Source organism: Pyrus communis, chromosome 9 (assembly GCF_963583255.1).
Source record: "Pyrus communis chromosome 9, drPyrComm1.1, whole genome shotgun sequence".
NCBI lineage: Eukaryota > Viridiplantae > Streptophyta > Magnoliopsida > Rosales > Rosaceae > Pyrus > Pyrus communis.
The window spans coordinates 10,881,566-10,896,867 of NC_084811.1; positions in this window are offsets into that span (position 1 = coordinate 10,881,566).

Here is a 15,302-nt window from a genome sequence, read left to right on the forward strand (position 1 = left end):
CTTGACCCTATCATCACTGTGCATCGTCTTGCAGTCAAGCCTGGAACGCGACTGATAATGCAAACTCAAAAAACGCTATCGATCTGAGCTCATCCCACAAATTGAGGCCGAGATTGACAAGCTGATCGAAACAGGCTTCATTCAAGAGATGCAATACCCTAAGTAGATTTCTAACATCGTCATTGTCTTTAAGAAATCTGGACAAATACCTGCTTACGTAGACTTCCGAGACCTCAATGATGCTTGTCTAAAGGATGACTTTCCCTTGCCAATCATCGAAATCATTGTGGACGCGAAGATGAGGAACCACTGGCCATGAGGCACTATCATTCATGGACGGCTAATCTGGATACAATCAAATTCACATAGCTCTTGAAGATAAGGAACTAACAGCCTTTCGCACTTCAAAAGGCATCTACTACTACAAGGTGATGCCCTTTGGTATAAAAAACACTAAAGCTACATATCAACGTGGATGATGTGGTGGTTTCAAGAGAAAAAAAAAAATCAGATCACTTGAAGGATTTGCGAATAGTGCTTAAAAGGCTACAAAAATACAACCTCAAGATGAACCTGTTGAAATGTGCATTTGGCGTCACCTCTGGAATGTTCCTCAGCTTCATTGTCAAGCACCGTGGCATCGAAGTGGACCAATCAAAGATTAGGCTATTCAAAGCATGCATGAGCTAAGAAATCTACACGAGCTGAAAATTCTACAAGGACGACTCGCTTTCATCAGATGGTTTATCTCCAACCTAGCAGGACATTGTTAACTATTCAGTCGACTCATGAAGAAAGATGATTTGTTCGTATGGGACGAAGCATGCCACAATGCCTTTCAAAGCATAAAAAGGTATTTGTCAAGTCCACCTGTCCTAGGGGTGTCTGTGCCCAGGAAGCGCTCAGAAAAGTTCAGTAAAAGCATTATTGGCACAAGAAAATGTATCCTAGAAAGAATAAGCGCTTTACTACCTCAATCGAACTCTTACCGGCGCTGAGTTGAACTACTCCCCAATAGAAAAGATGTGCCTTGCCTTGGTGCTCACCATTCAGAAGCTCAGACATTACATGCATGCTTACACTATCCACTTGGTTGCTAAAGCTGACCTAGTCAAATATGTCATGTCCAAACCAGTTTTGACAAGGCGACTAGCTAAATGAGCATTGCTTCTCAATCAATACGAGATCATCTACGTCCTAGCTAAAACTATCTAAGGACAAGCGCTAGCAGACTTTATTGCCGATCATCCAATCCCAGCTGATTGGAAAATCTCAGACGACTTGCCTAACGAAGAGGTGTTCTACATTGACATCTTCCCGACATGGACGATGTTCTTCAACGGATCCGCACAAGCAGACGAAACGGGGGCATGAGTAGTATTCATGTCGCCACAAAGGCAAATACTACCTTATTCCTTCCAACTAAGTGAACTATGCTCTAACAACATCGCTAAGTAGCAAGCACTGATCATTGGGCTCCAAATGGCGATCAACATGGAAATCACAGCCCTTGAGGTATATGGAAACTCCAAGCTCATAATCAATCAACTCTTAACTGAATATAAGGTGAAGAAAGATGATCTTGTCCCATACTTTTGGCTAGCAACTCAACTGCTACAAAAGTTCGAGGCTGTGACACTAGAACATGTGCCAAGAAAAGAAAATCAAATGACAGACGCTCTCACTAACCTAGCCTTGAGTATGACACTAGGAGAAGAAGAAGCTGCAGATGTGCCAGTTTGCCAAAGATGGGTGATCCCGCTTGTCAATGAAATGCTACTAGATAATACAAATGTCATCTCAGTACTTCTGGTCGACGCTGAAGAGTGGAGGCGGCCACTGAAATACGTCGATGAGCACCTCGCTTCCTCTACTATAAAGGAACACTCTGCCGATACTCTTTTAAATGAGTACTTATGAGATGCTTCGGTGAGGAAGAAGCTAGTCAAGCCATGGAAAAAGCACATTCAGGTGTATATGGAGCGCATCAGTCTAGACCAAAGCTACATTTCTAGCTCAAAAGAATGGGTTACTACTGGCCAATCATGGTGAAGGATTGTCTGGAACACACCAAAAAGTGCCAAGCTTGCCAATTCCATGTCAACTTTATACATCAGAACTATTACACCCTACAATTGCTTACATCTTAGCTGCAACAAATCCTCGAGACCCTCGTTCATTCAAGATCAAGCCCGATGGCTCTTGAAGAAACATCGCTCGTTCATTCAAGATCAAGCATCGACGGCCCTTGAAGAAACATTCCTCATTCATCAAGATCAAGCCCAACGACCTTTGAAGAAATCCACACAACGGTTCATCAAGATCAAGCCTCGAATGCCCTTGAAGATCCATTCATCCTCGTTCATCAAGATTAAGCCCAACGGCCCTTGAAGAAATCCACATAACTGTTCATCAAGATCAAGCCCTGAAGGCCCTTGAAGATCCGTTCATCTTCATTCATCCTAAGATCAAGCCAAGATGGCCCTTTGGATCAACAACATCAACAAATCTACACAACTGTTCATCCCTAGATCAAGCCCCGACGGCCCTTTGGATCAACGGCTCATTCACAAATCTACACCTCACGAAGATAGAATCAGAGGATCAAATTGTAAAAGAGATTGTAACCCTAAAATTAATACAAATTATTATTTTGTACACGGGTTCTTGTCTCTTTGTTTCAGGAATTTTTCTTGTTTACAAAGGTCCCCAGGTATTTTTCTTTGCTAAAAAAAATAAAAAACAGTCAAACAAACACAACAAATTAAACCAAAATTTCGGCAGAACCTCCCCTAAAGTTATAACAATTCCCAAACCCTAGACAATGTAATGAATAATATATGATATCCAATAACAATCACAACAGTTGAATGTTGCAGTAGTGGATGCCAAGTGAAATATTACATGGTGTATATCTACTTTGTAACACATACAGAATTAAAAGCCAACTAAAAATTTTAATCACATGAGGAACATTTAACTTCCACATTTTATTTAGCAACTTAGTTTTTAAGTTATTTGTTATTACATTATTTTGAATTCAAGTCGCAGGTTTGACAGTAAATCAACCATTAGCATTCATGCTCCAATAAACATAATCATTTATATCAAACACTGATAACATAATACGGCAAATTTTATTAACAATATAAATATTGACAAAATTTAGAATAAGAGATTTATTCAAGCAGTTATTGGAAATAAAATGACAAACTTTCAGGTTACAAAGCTTAATTGATCTTCCTGTATGAGATGGAACAATCTATATGGAGAAATCACCAAGGCACTATAGAAAAATTCAATTCTCAGTGTCTATCACATGTTTACCTTGTTGGGACCCTGAGGCATTAGTAGTGAATGCTGATGTGTCGGGCATGCGGAGACGGTGGTGACCACTAAAAAGGCTGATGATGCTGGCACCTAAGAGACCACAGAACCAACCGGATCGACTTGATTAACCAGCCTATGATCCATTTCTGCTAGACCAATGGCAACTGAAGTCAGAGGTGTGAGAATTGAACGGGTTGCATTCGACACCACCTTACAACTTCTAATTAGATGTGACATCTACACAATGAGAACATAATACATTGCTCTCTGGACTGTTGGCTGTACAAGCAGCCAATCATAATCCTTCTGAAACTTTTCTAGTATTTATCAAATTAATCATATAAGCTTCTCCCATTTATATTAGAAACTTAATAATAAATAAAAAGAATAACACTGAATCAAGGACATAAGAAAAATTCTAGTTCTATTGGAAATTTGTGCAATAAAGTTTTGTGTTAAAGAAGAAAAACAGTGTATCGATTATGAAAGAAAGCAAGCACATATGATTTAAGCCACAAAAGCCAATTTACTAGATGCATCCAAGTAAATCAACCATTTATACCTTGAGGAGGTTTTCAGGGGAAATGCTTTCACAAGACTTTGAAACCTAGCATCATAGTTGTTTGAATTAAAATAGAGCAATTACAACAGTAAAAACAAGCAGACTAAACAATCAACTCATTAAATTAAAATCAGCATAGTAGTTTGAATCTTAGCACAAGAAAGATGGAATGTCAGATGGCCTTTCGGCAAGGACTATATTAACTAGAAAATCGCCAACTCAAAGGACCAAATTAACTGAAAATCACCAACAAAAGGTAGCAAGGACTTCCCTTTATTCTCAGAGAAGTATGCTTCATGTATGACAATAAGTTGGATAACGTTGATATAAATATGATGGATGCTCTGATTACAATTCTAGTTCTGAAGCCTCAAGATGAAATTCGTATATAATTGGGAGAGTTCCACTTAAGTAGACATACCTAATAAACAGAAGTGAGAAAGAAGAAAGCTCACTTTACACTTTTTATCTTTTTTTTGTTAGGGCAAAATGTGCATAACATCGTTGGCTATGACCATATAACAAATGATGAGGAATAAAGCAATACAAAACTTTATTAAAGAAAGCAACACAAATATGAACATGTATTTCATCCTTGTGTTCAATCAGTTAGTAGTATTCTTTGCCCAAGTGTTCAATTAGTTAAACTGAAAATATAACAATACACGGATATGACAGCTTGTAAAACATGTATTTCATCCTTCCTGATAGGATATCAAACCTTATTAAAGAGAGCAATTGCAATAAGAATTAGTTCGGAATCAAATCAACATAATACAAACATAGCATCCTTATCTTTACCCCAATATACCGAAACACTAAAGCAGCCCTCTATAATTGTAGTGCATAACGTAGTGGGACTCCGCACATGTTTGTACAATTCATACACAAATGAACAGAACGACTCAATCGCTAGTGAAAAAATCATAACCATGGAAGAGCTTTGACCATGCTTAATAGTAGTAGCATCTACTATATTGATTTCACAATTAGTGACAAGCTCAAACTTTAACTATTCCAATCAACATTTACATTCCTAACAGCCGACATCAAGAATTTTAACACAACTTATGCTTATTTACAATTTCAAAATCCTTTAGTAAGTTAGATAGTACTTGAACCATAAAAGATCATTGAAATGTACAACAAACATCACCCAATATCTACCTCAAAACAGGCAAGTTGAATTGTAGCTCAAATATAACAATGTTACCGATGTTATCTTCACCCAATCTCCACTCTACTTGACAGACACAAAAATGATTCTATCCCAAACAACTCAACAACAGATTGCAGTCAAAGAAAAATTGGTACCCTTCTTAGACCAACTTCTAACGTTGACATGACTAGAATGCAGTTAAATATGTTTGTTGAATTGAACTCGAACAACTCAAAGGAAACCCTTCTCAGTTAAATGTGTTTGTTGAATTGAACTCAAACAACTCAAAGGAAACCCTTCTCAGACCAATTGCTAATGTTGACATTTTTAACATGACTAGAAAAGCAATTAAGTATTTCATCCTGTTGCTTTCTAGTTAATATTCACATGATAAGAGCTTCTGTCACCCCTTCTGTCACCCTTCTATATAATCAGATTCCAAAGATGTTACCTAATTTTCCCTTGACTGCATGTTCATATATATGTGGTTTTCAAGGCCTTCCTAAAGCATGTCGTTGATAACTAATTAAATTGTTGCAAGTATTCAATCCATAAATTTGTCACAACCTCTTTCGATAGTAACAAAGCATAGTTATTCAACAAGCACAACCCATTAATTTAAATTTCCAAACAACAGTGTGTCGCTCTTCAACAAGCAGATCTTATAAATAGCACTGACTTTGTCATACTACCCTCTCCCTCCTACCATGAATTTGCAGCCGACAGATTATGTGTATAAACATCAATTATTAAAATCAAAGCAATTATCAAAGCAGATTATAACCCATATCCAAAGCAATAGATTTCGAGCAACCAGAAATCAATTAATTATAAAAATCGAAGGACATTAGAAGCCTAATTCCTAAATTTACTAGAGTTAAGTAAATTGAAAATTACCTCAGAGAGATAGGGCTATCATCGAAGGAAGATAAGGGGATGTCGGAGGAGGAAGAGAAAGGGCGGTCGAAGGAGGAAAAAAGAGTATGTGGGAGAGTTGAGGGAGATGGTTGTCGGAAGGAGAGAGTTTACAGAGAGGAAAAGGTGTAGGGAAAGTGTTTGCGATTTCAATTTAATCCTGAGGTTCTTGCGCGATGAACAAAAGATATTCGTCGCACAAAAAATTCAAATTTTCATGAAATTATTTTCGTGCCCACTAGAAAGTCAAAATTTTATGCTCTTTGCATGACGAAAGGGATATTAATCGTCGCGCAATGAGCTGAAAATTTAATTTTATATTTATATTTATTCAAATAAAAACAATTTATTTATAACATAAGATAATTAAATTACAAAAAAAATCATTTAATTTGTTTTACATAGCGAGTCACAAATAAATTGCATTATTCATCATCCGAATTATAATAACTTGCATATCGTCCCTATCATCACTTTCGGTCTCCCAATCCTCTTCCTTGATAGGTATGTCACTGTCATTGTTCGGGCCTGCTGCACAATCGTATCGTGGAATATTACCGAGGTTAATTGTAATTGACTAAATCAATATTTTGATGAAAGCCACTTCGTGTATCTGAAACGATTCTTGGATAAGATTTGTATCTCAAAGTGTTTCCGCATCATTTTTCCATTGAAGATTCTAAACGTTGGTCAGTGACTTGTCAACGTCATTGTTAGTAGGGTCTTGTTTTGATATAGCATACACATTCCTCTGATCCATTTTCTGAACAACTTTCCAACCTCTTCCGGCTTTAGGGTAATCTGGATACATAATCTATTTTGCCATGTTTGCCAAAATGTAAGGGTCTTCATCATACCAAGTTCTGTTTGTATTCACAGATAGTAAACCATGGTTGATTTTAACACTTCCTTGCCTATTTGGGTTTGTATCAAGCCATCGACACTTAAACATCATCACTTGGTATCGGTCTTTGTGAAGCAATTGCACGACAGTTGTTAGTTTGCCATAGAAATCAATGTCCATACTTTCGCCTCCACCTAGGACATTGACATCGCTGTTTTGCGTACATAACTTGTCATTTCATGTAGTCCCCAAAAACTTGACGCCGTTAACATGGCAACCAGAGAACAATTTAGCGCAAATTAGGCCGAACGTAAAGTTATATAACTCTTCACTATAAGTGGGGGAATTTGATGCTTTCGATTTATTCACCTAATATTATACAAAAACATACACCTATTAGTTTGAGAAAATTAAATACTACAATATGTATCACAAATACATATTCGACAAACCACTGTGGAAACAATTATCGATGTTTCTTGGCATAGAAATGTGATGGATGTTCTTGCTTCATCATCTCTTCATGCTCATCTAGGTATGCCATTATCTTGTCACAATTGTTCAATACGAACCAATGCGTTACCTCTACGTCATTTTTGGAAAACAACTCGCCTCGTGTAGGATCTCCAAAGGGTCGTGCCCATTGGGCAAAAATAGAAAGTTTCTCCTTTCTCACACCCCTATCATTATTGTGCTGAGGACGACTAAAATTCATTTGCACATTTTTTAAATACATTCCATAAAAAAGTAAGCGACTCATATTGAACGCAAGCCTCTATAATTGATCCTTCGGGCTTCGCCCTGTTATGTACATTTTTTTCAGCTCCTCGAGAAACCTGCCAAAATAAAATGATACAATACAAATTAGTAAGTGTGGGTTAATGATGCATAAACAAATGATGAGGATTATATACCTTTCTATTGGATATATTCAGCGATAGTTGACAGGACCAGTAAGCTATGCCTCTTCGAGCAAGTGAACCATCATATGTATCATACTTATGAAGAAAGCTAGAGGGAATATCATCTCAAACTTGCATAAGACTTGGACAATGTCATGGTGCAACTAATTAATGTCCGTCTTTCACAACGTTCTTACTGTCAGTTGGGAAAAAACTCCGGACAACAACATGATTGGCTTCACAACATCTTCCGGCAATAGGTGTTGAATACCCACAGAAAGTAGGCGTTGCATAAACACACGACAGTTATGGATCCTCAATCCAGCAAATTTACCCCCGTCAACATTCACGCAACGCACGATATTAAAAGCATACCCATCGAGAAACTTTACAAACGATACAAACTTTAAAAACTCTTTTGTCATTCGGTTTCATAGAAAAAAAAAAGTAAGATCCCTTCTGGCTTATCATTGTCTCTATTCATCATAAACCCCTCCGTATACCCATCCTTTCCAAATCATGACGAGTTTTGATCGTGTCTTTTGTCTTGCCCTCGATATTTAGAATGGTGCCTACCAATGTGTCAAATACATTTTTCTCAACATGCATAACATCGAGGTTGTATCTCAATTTTAGTTTCGACCAATACAGGAGCTCAAAAAATATAGGCTTATGCATCCAGTTCATATGCGTAGAAGGTCTGGTCTTACTCACTGTTTTCCCGAACAAAGCAAAATCCAAACTGTTAAGCTGTTCCAAAATCTGATCACCGGACCATTCTATAAGTATGAGGGGATGCTCTGTTTTCCCGTCGAACTCTTTATCCTTTTCCCGCCACTCGTGGTCCCATGGCAACCATCTCCAATGACCAAGGTAACAAACTTTTTTAGCATGTCAACTAGATATTACATCATCCTTGCATACAGGGCATGCCATATAACCCTTAGTGCTCCATCCAAAAACCATTGCATATGCGGGAAAATCATTCACAGTCCACATAACTGCTGCCCGCAAAGTGAACATCTTCCCAATGTGATTGTCATACGTGCGCACACCATTTGTCCATAAATTTTTTAGCTCATCAACCAATGGCCTTAAGTAAACATCGATTGACCTACCAGGATCCTCAGTTATCAAAAGAATCACCATCATGTATTCCTTTTTCATGTATTTCCAAGGTGGAAAATTATATGGGAATACGAAAAACGGCCAAGTGCTGCAGTGTTAGTTTAGAACCCCAAACAGATTGAATCCACCAGTGGCAAGTCCCAATCTAACATTCCAAAGATCAGCAAAAAACTCGATGAATGTTCAATCAAACTCTTTCCATGCCTCCACATCTTCTGGATGCCTCATCACATCGTTGTCTACCCGTTTTTCCTTATGCCATCTCATGTTGGTGATTGTATGCGTTGACATATACAATCGCTACAACCTAGGTTTCAGGGGCAGATAACGCATGACTTTTTGTGGGATCTTAGTCGTTCTATTTTGAGATGTCATTTTGAACCTTGACTCATTGCATACAGGGCATTTATCCAATGCTTTATTCTCTTTGTAGAATAAAATACAAATTTTTTTGCAAGCATGAATTTTTTCATAACTCGAAAAGCTCTTGCACCCTGGGTATAACTCTTGGTTGGTATTTTTTAATAGTTTTTCATATTGTTCGAATGTTGCACTGTCCATTGGTGTTTGTCGATGCAAATGGAAAAGCATCATTTATAGTATCCATGACTTGTTTATTAGGATCCACAATAGTTTCAACATTGTCCACTCTTGTGGTGTTTGAAGACGAAGCATTGTTTAATTGTTCCCCATGATGGTTCCAAGTATTATAGGTCTCAACCATTCCATTCCTTACTAAATGAAATCAAACATTTTCAAAAGTCTCCCTTAATGTGTTCTTACACCACCTACAAGGACACCGAATTCTAGTTGCACCTGGGGTTGTGTGTATGTGCAAAGTCAATAAAATCTTCAATTCCATCCAAGTATTCGTCCACGCATCTATTCGGGTTCTGTATCCACGTCATGTTCATAATTACTGCAACCATAATAACAGTACAACAATCACAACAACTTCATACAAATGATAGTGTCACCTTATGCCTCCACCATGGGCCCTATCCCATTCAGGAATGCATAGTTATGTCACGTAAGTTATAGCTACATTAGATTAGATTTCGACGTGGATGAATTTCGGCAGCATCTCGATACAGTTCTTCAGATGGATGACGTAGATATGAAATACCTATGAGCCACCCGAAGAACGTACAGAGATAACACCAAAATCTCCACAATCGAAACCTAATCCTTCAACCATAAACTTCGCTCCATAATTGTGCATTCCCAAACTTTCCAAATAATGGGACAATTCAAGAATCAATTGGACTACATTCATGCTTTCGCATCCATGCATGAAATCCAACTAATCCTCGAACGGGAAACTAAGTTTTACTAAAAAAAAAAAAACAAGTACGAAGTTAATTACAATTAACTCCGTACATGATAACACATATTTGTACGTCATGCACAAATTTAATAACATAATATAAATATAATTTTACAACACAATATAAACATAACAACATAATTTTATTTTAAAAATAAATAAAATGAAGAAAATACCTTCTCAATCGTTCTCCACCAATCGTCAATCACACACAATATCCCTATAAACAACGAAATTCATGGCGTTAGTTTGAATTTACATTAATACTTTTACCCTAAAAAAAAAACGCTTACCAAACACATCGAGACGGCTTGATCAACCTAAAGAAGAAGATGGAGGGAGTATTAGATGATGAAAGTGAGAGAACATGAAAATGACGGATGTCAAATTGAAGAAAACCGAAGGGGATGAGTGCAGAGGCAAAATCTGCAGTTTTACTACAGTTTTCCTCTGCACTACTGAATCCAGATTATAAAGTTAACTTTTGGACGAATGATTTTTCGTGATGAACACCTTCTTCGTCGTGCAAATACCCTTTGCACGACTAAAAACATGTTCGCCGCGCAAATACCCTTTGAACGACAAACAATGTATCGTTGCGCAAGGTTACAATTTTTTTCATTTACTTTATAATTTATTATTTTAAACAAATTGCACAACAAAATTCGTAGAGCAAAATACACATTTTTTAATTTTTTTTTATGTTTTTCAGTTTTATTTTTATGTAATGTAAATTTTTATTTTAATATAAATAAAAAAACTCAAACCGAATTAAACATTAAATTAATTAACAAAACTAATTTATTATCCCAAATACAAATCATAATTAATTTAAATATTAATACTCATCCACATAACATAAATTTATTAGTTAAAATAAATATAAAGTTCACAAAATCTTATTTCAAACAAAAAAATTACAATTCAACTTCAATCCTCCTCCGCCCGCAACATATTGAACTTCCACTATTGAAAACTCTGCTTGAAAAGCCCATCCACGTACTTCCATTGCTTTTCATCAGTTTCATCAACATCCCAATGAACCTACATTAATGCCAATTACAATAAATTAGTAATTTAAAAAATATTACATTTTAACAAAATAATTATTCATTATTTACTACAAACTTACTGATAACTTCCCCAGCATGGACTTCTTCAACTCCTCAGAGACCTTTTTTCAAGACTCAAACTCGGCAGAACATTCCCACCAAACTCCCAATGTCATACCTAAATTCGGCGTACGCATAAGCCATACTTTTGTCTTCAAAGTACGACACTTGCTTCTGTCGATACCTCTTTGATCACACTACAAGTTTCTTTCTGCCATAACCTTATCCAGAATCAGCCATTCTTTTGAAACAATTTTTTTTTTTGAAAATTAGGGTTTTGAAACGATGTTTATATAGCACTAGGATCCCTTTGCACGACGAAGTCATTCGTCGAGCAAATACCTATGTTTGTTGCGCAAAATGCATCATAAATGTGCAATAAATGGGAACGTTTGAACGTAATCTAACAGTACTTTGCGCAACGATAGCTATTGTTCGTCGCACAAAGTTGTCTTGCGTGACAAAAATAACGTCATGCAATATATGTAACGATGAGCAGAATTATTGTAATTATAAAGTTTATGTAAACATAGATATCTATGTTTACGTAGACTTTATAATTACAAACAAATATTCAGTTAAATATTTATTCTAAAAATAATTACTACCTTAAATATTTAATCTAAAAATAATTAATACCTTAAATATTTATTCTAAAAATAATTAATACCTTAATCCATTCATTTATTTTAAAAAGCAAACAGGAATGAATGCCTAATTAAGTCCAAATACATAACTGATAGAAAAAACCTTCAATTTAAATATTGTTCTCCATTCCGCTCGACTTCATAACGCCACTGATTGTAATCTCCCTCCAACGCATCCTCCATCAACATCAACTTTATGTTCATATCATCATCAAGAGTATACTTACATTGTTACACATATATGCAAATAATTAATTCCAACATAAAACAAAAAATTTCACAAAATAAACTATTGATCCATCAACATTATACTTACTAATAATTCATCCATCACCGCCTTCTTCGCATTCTCGGGCACATATTTCTAAGAACGTCACTCAGCAATAGGATAATTATTCCGCATGGCTATAGCAATCGCATGCCTGAACTCAAAATGTTGCCTTAAATCATTCGGGTCAGCGGCAGGCACGCTATGATCCTTGTTTTTATCCTCCATCCCAACACGAACAAAATTGTGAAAAATAAGGACAGAAGAAACGCATATTTATAGGAAGAATAGGGTCTTTGCACGACGAAGGCTTTGTCACGCAAACATTTATAATAAATGGAGTATTGATTCCTCTGATTCACCTGTAGTGATGGTCTGAGTGAAAACTAACAGCAACTTGCGCAACGAAACCTTATCACGCAAAAGTCCCCTTTTCGTCGCGCAAGGTTTTCACGCCAAACAAAATTACCCCACATTTTCTTGATGACTTTGTGCGACAACAACTATTGTTTGTTGTGCAAAGTATTATTGCGTGATGAAGATTTTCGTCGCACAAATTTTTTTTTTTTTTGTCCTTTCCTGTCTTTTATGTGCAACGACATTGTTTTTCCATCGTGCAAGTACCTCTTGTGCGACGAAATATTGTTCGTCGCGCAAAATCTCGTCACGCAAGCTATTTTTCCTAATAGTGATACAAAATAATATACAGTTAATAAATAGGAGTTTCCACTCCTAATATCACTAAGGCCTTTGGCTATAAAACCAACACCTAAGAATAGGAGGTTAAGTTAGGATAATATCGGTGAAATTGGTGGTGAACCATGCTGGACCCATAAAGTTATCAATATCCATGTATATCAGTCTCATTTAGTATATTTTATTTGTGTGTTATTTTTATTTATTTGATAATATTACCTTGTTATCTAAATGTTACGCAATGCATTGTAAGATTAAGTAGTTGTAAAATATTATGAAATGCTAGTAACATCTCCAACAACGAGTGAATATTTACCAGTTAAGGTTTCTTTAAAAAAAATAAAAATAAAAATTATAGCGTTTATAACTTTATCTCTAGTTGCAATTGTGTCATCTTATGGTCAAAAAAGAGAATCATAACTTTTCTATTTGTACTTGCGCTTAACGTGTTGCCAAGCAAATTAAAGAAAGAGTTTTTTATCACAAATGGTTTCTGAGATTGATCAAACTCATTATTTTGGTTCCTCACTTTCAAAATCAATCAATGTCGTCTCTGACATTCACTACCTCACATCAATTTGGTCATTCCGTTAAGATTTTGTCAAATGTTTAGTTAGTTTGTATGTGGGACCCACAAATCTAGTGAAATGGTGACACGTGGATTACATAAAATAAGGATTTTTATTGCAAATAATCCTTGACATTGATCCAACTTGTCGCATCCTGGCTCGAGCTCCACCATATCCCAGGCTCGACTCTGCCGTAGCACTATTGTTTGCTTTAGATCCCGACCACGCCCTCACGGCTTTATTTCTGGGAACTCACACAAGAACTTCCCAGTGGGTCACCCATCCTGGGATTTCTCTCGCTCGAACTTGCTTAACTTCGGAGTTCTGATAGAACCCGAAGCCAATGAGCTCCCAAAAGGTCTCGTGCTATATGAAGGTGGGCATGTACATAGGGGTGGAAATTTTTACCAAGTTACCATACCAAATTATTACCAAAATTTTGTACCAATTGGTAACGGTACCGTACCGTACTGTTTCGGTACGGTACTGGTATCCAAAACCAATACCGATGGTATACCGTACCTACCAATATTATTAATATTATATTATGTATTTATTCATATAATTATTTGAGGAAAAAATTAATAATAATTATTGTAGAAGTGTAAAAAATGTAAAAAAAAAAATAAAAATACAATCACTCATAGTGACAAGCTTTACAACTTTCATGAAGAAGTCAGCTTCAAAATCCAACACTATAATCCATAAACTTTAAATTTATATTTAACTATTGATTGTCATTTACGCTTTATTCTTCTTATTGAATTTCATTTTTAAAATTTTCTTTTTTGAAAATATGATCATCTGGCGGATGTAAGAAGATGAACGGTTCAGATCTTTGACATCACGTTTCGATATTTACGGTTAACTGAAATATTAGTCGATGTCATATAGTTTGTAGAAAGTTTATAAACATCAAGCAATATTTTCACTAACCGTAAAACTTTGAACATAATATTAACGATCCAAACCGTTCATCTTCCTACATCCTCTAATAAATCATGTTTTCAAAAATGAAAGTCCAAAAAAAATAAAATTTGATGATAAAAATGAAGTGTAAATGTAAACAACAATCAACGGTTAAATTTTGATTTATGATTTATATGATTATAATGGTGAATTTCAAAGTTAAGCTCTTCATGAAAGTTGTAAAGTTTGTCATTATGAGCGTTTATATATTTTTCTATATTTTTTACACTTCTACATTAATTAAAAAAATATTAGATTTTGGGTAAACTAAGTGGAGTAAAACAAAGTGGCAATTACCATTGGCATATCATACCAACCAAACTATTTGGTGTATCGAAAATTTGGTATGGTAATGGTAATAGATTTTGCCCTACCAAATATTTGGTATGGTAATTGGTACAGGAGTTTTGGTGCGGTAATGTACCAAAACCACCCCTACATATACATATAAGGCATAAAGGATCCTCTACCCTGGGCGATGCGGGATCTAACAATCCACCTCCTTTAGGGGCCCAACATCCTTGTCGACACACTTATGGCCAGGATTAGCTCTGATATCAAATTGTCACATTCCGACCCGAGCTCCACCACATCCCGGGCTCGACTACGCCATAGCACAATATTGTCCTCTTTCGTTCCCAACCATGCCCTCACGATTTTGTTTCTGGGAAATCATACAAGAACTTCCCAGTGGGTCACCCATCTTAGGATTGCTCTCGCACGAGTTCCGATGGAACCCGAAGCCAGTAAGCTCCCAAAAGGCCTCATGCTATATGGCGATAGGCATGTACATATAAGGCATAGAGGATCCTCTCCCCTGGGCGATGTGGGATCTAACACAACTCCTCATTTTGGTCTCTGAGTTTCAAAAATT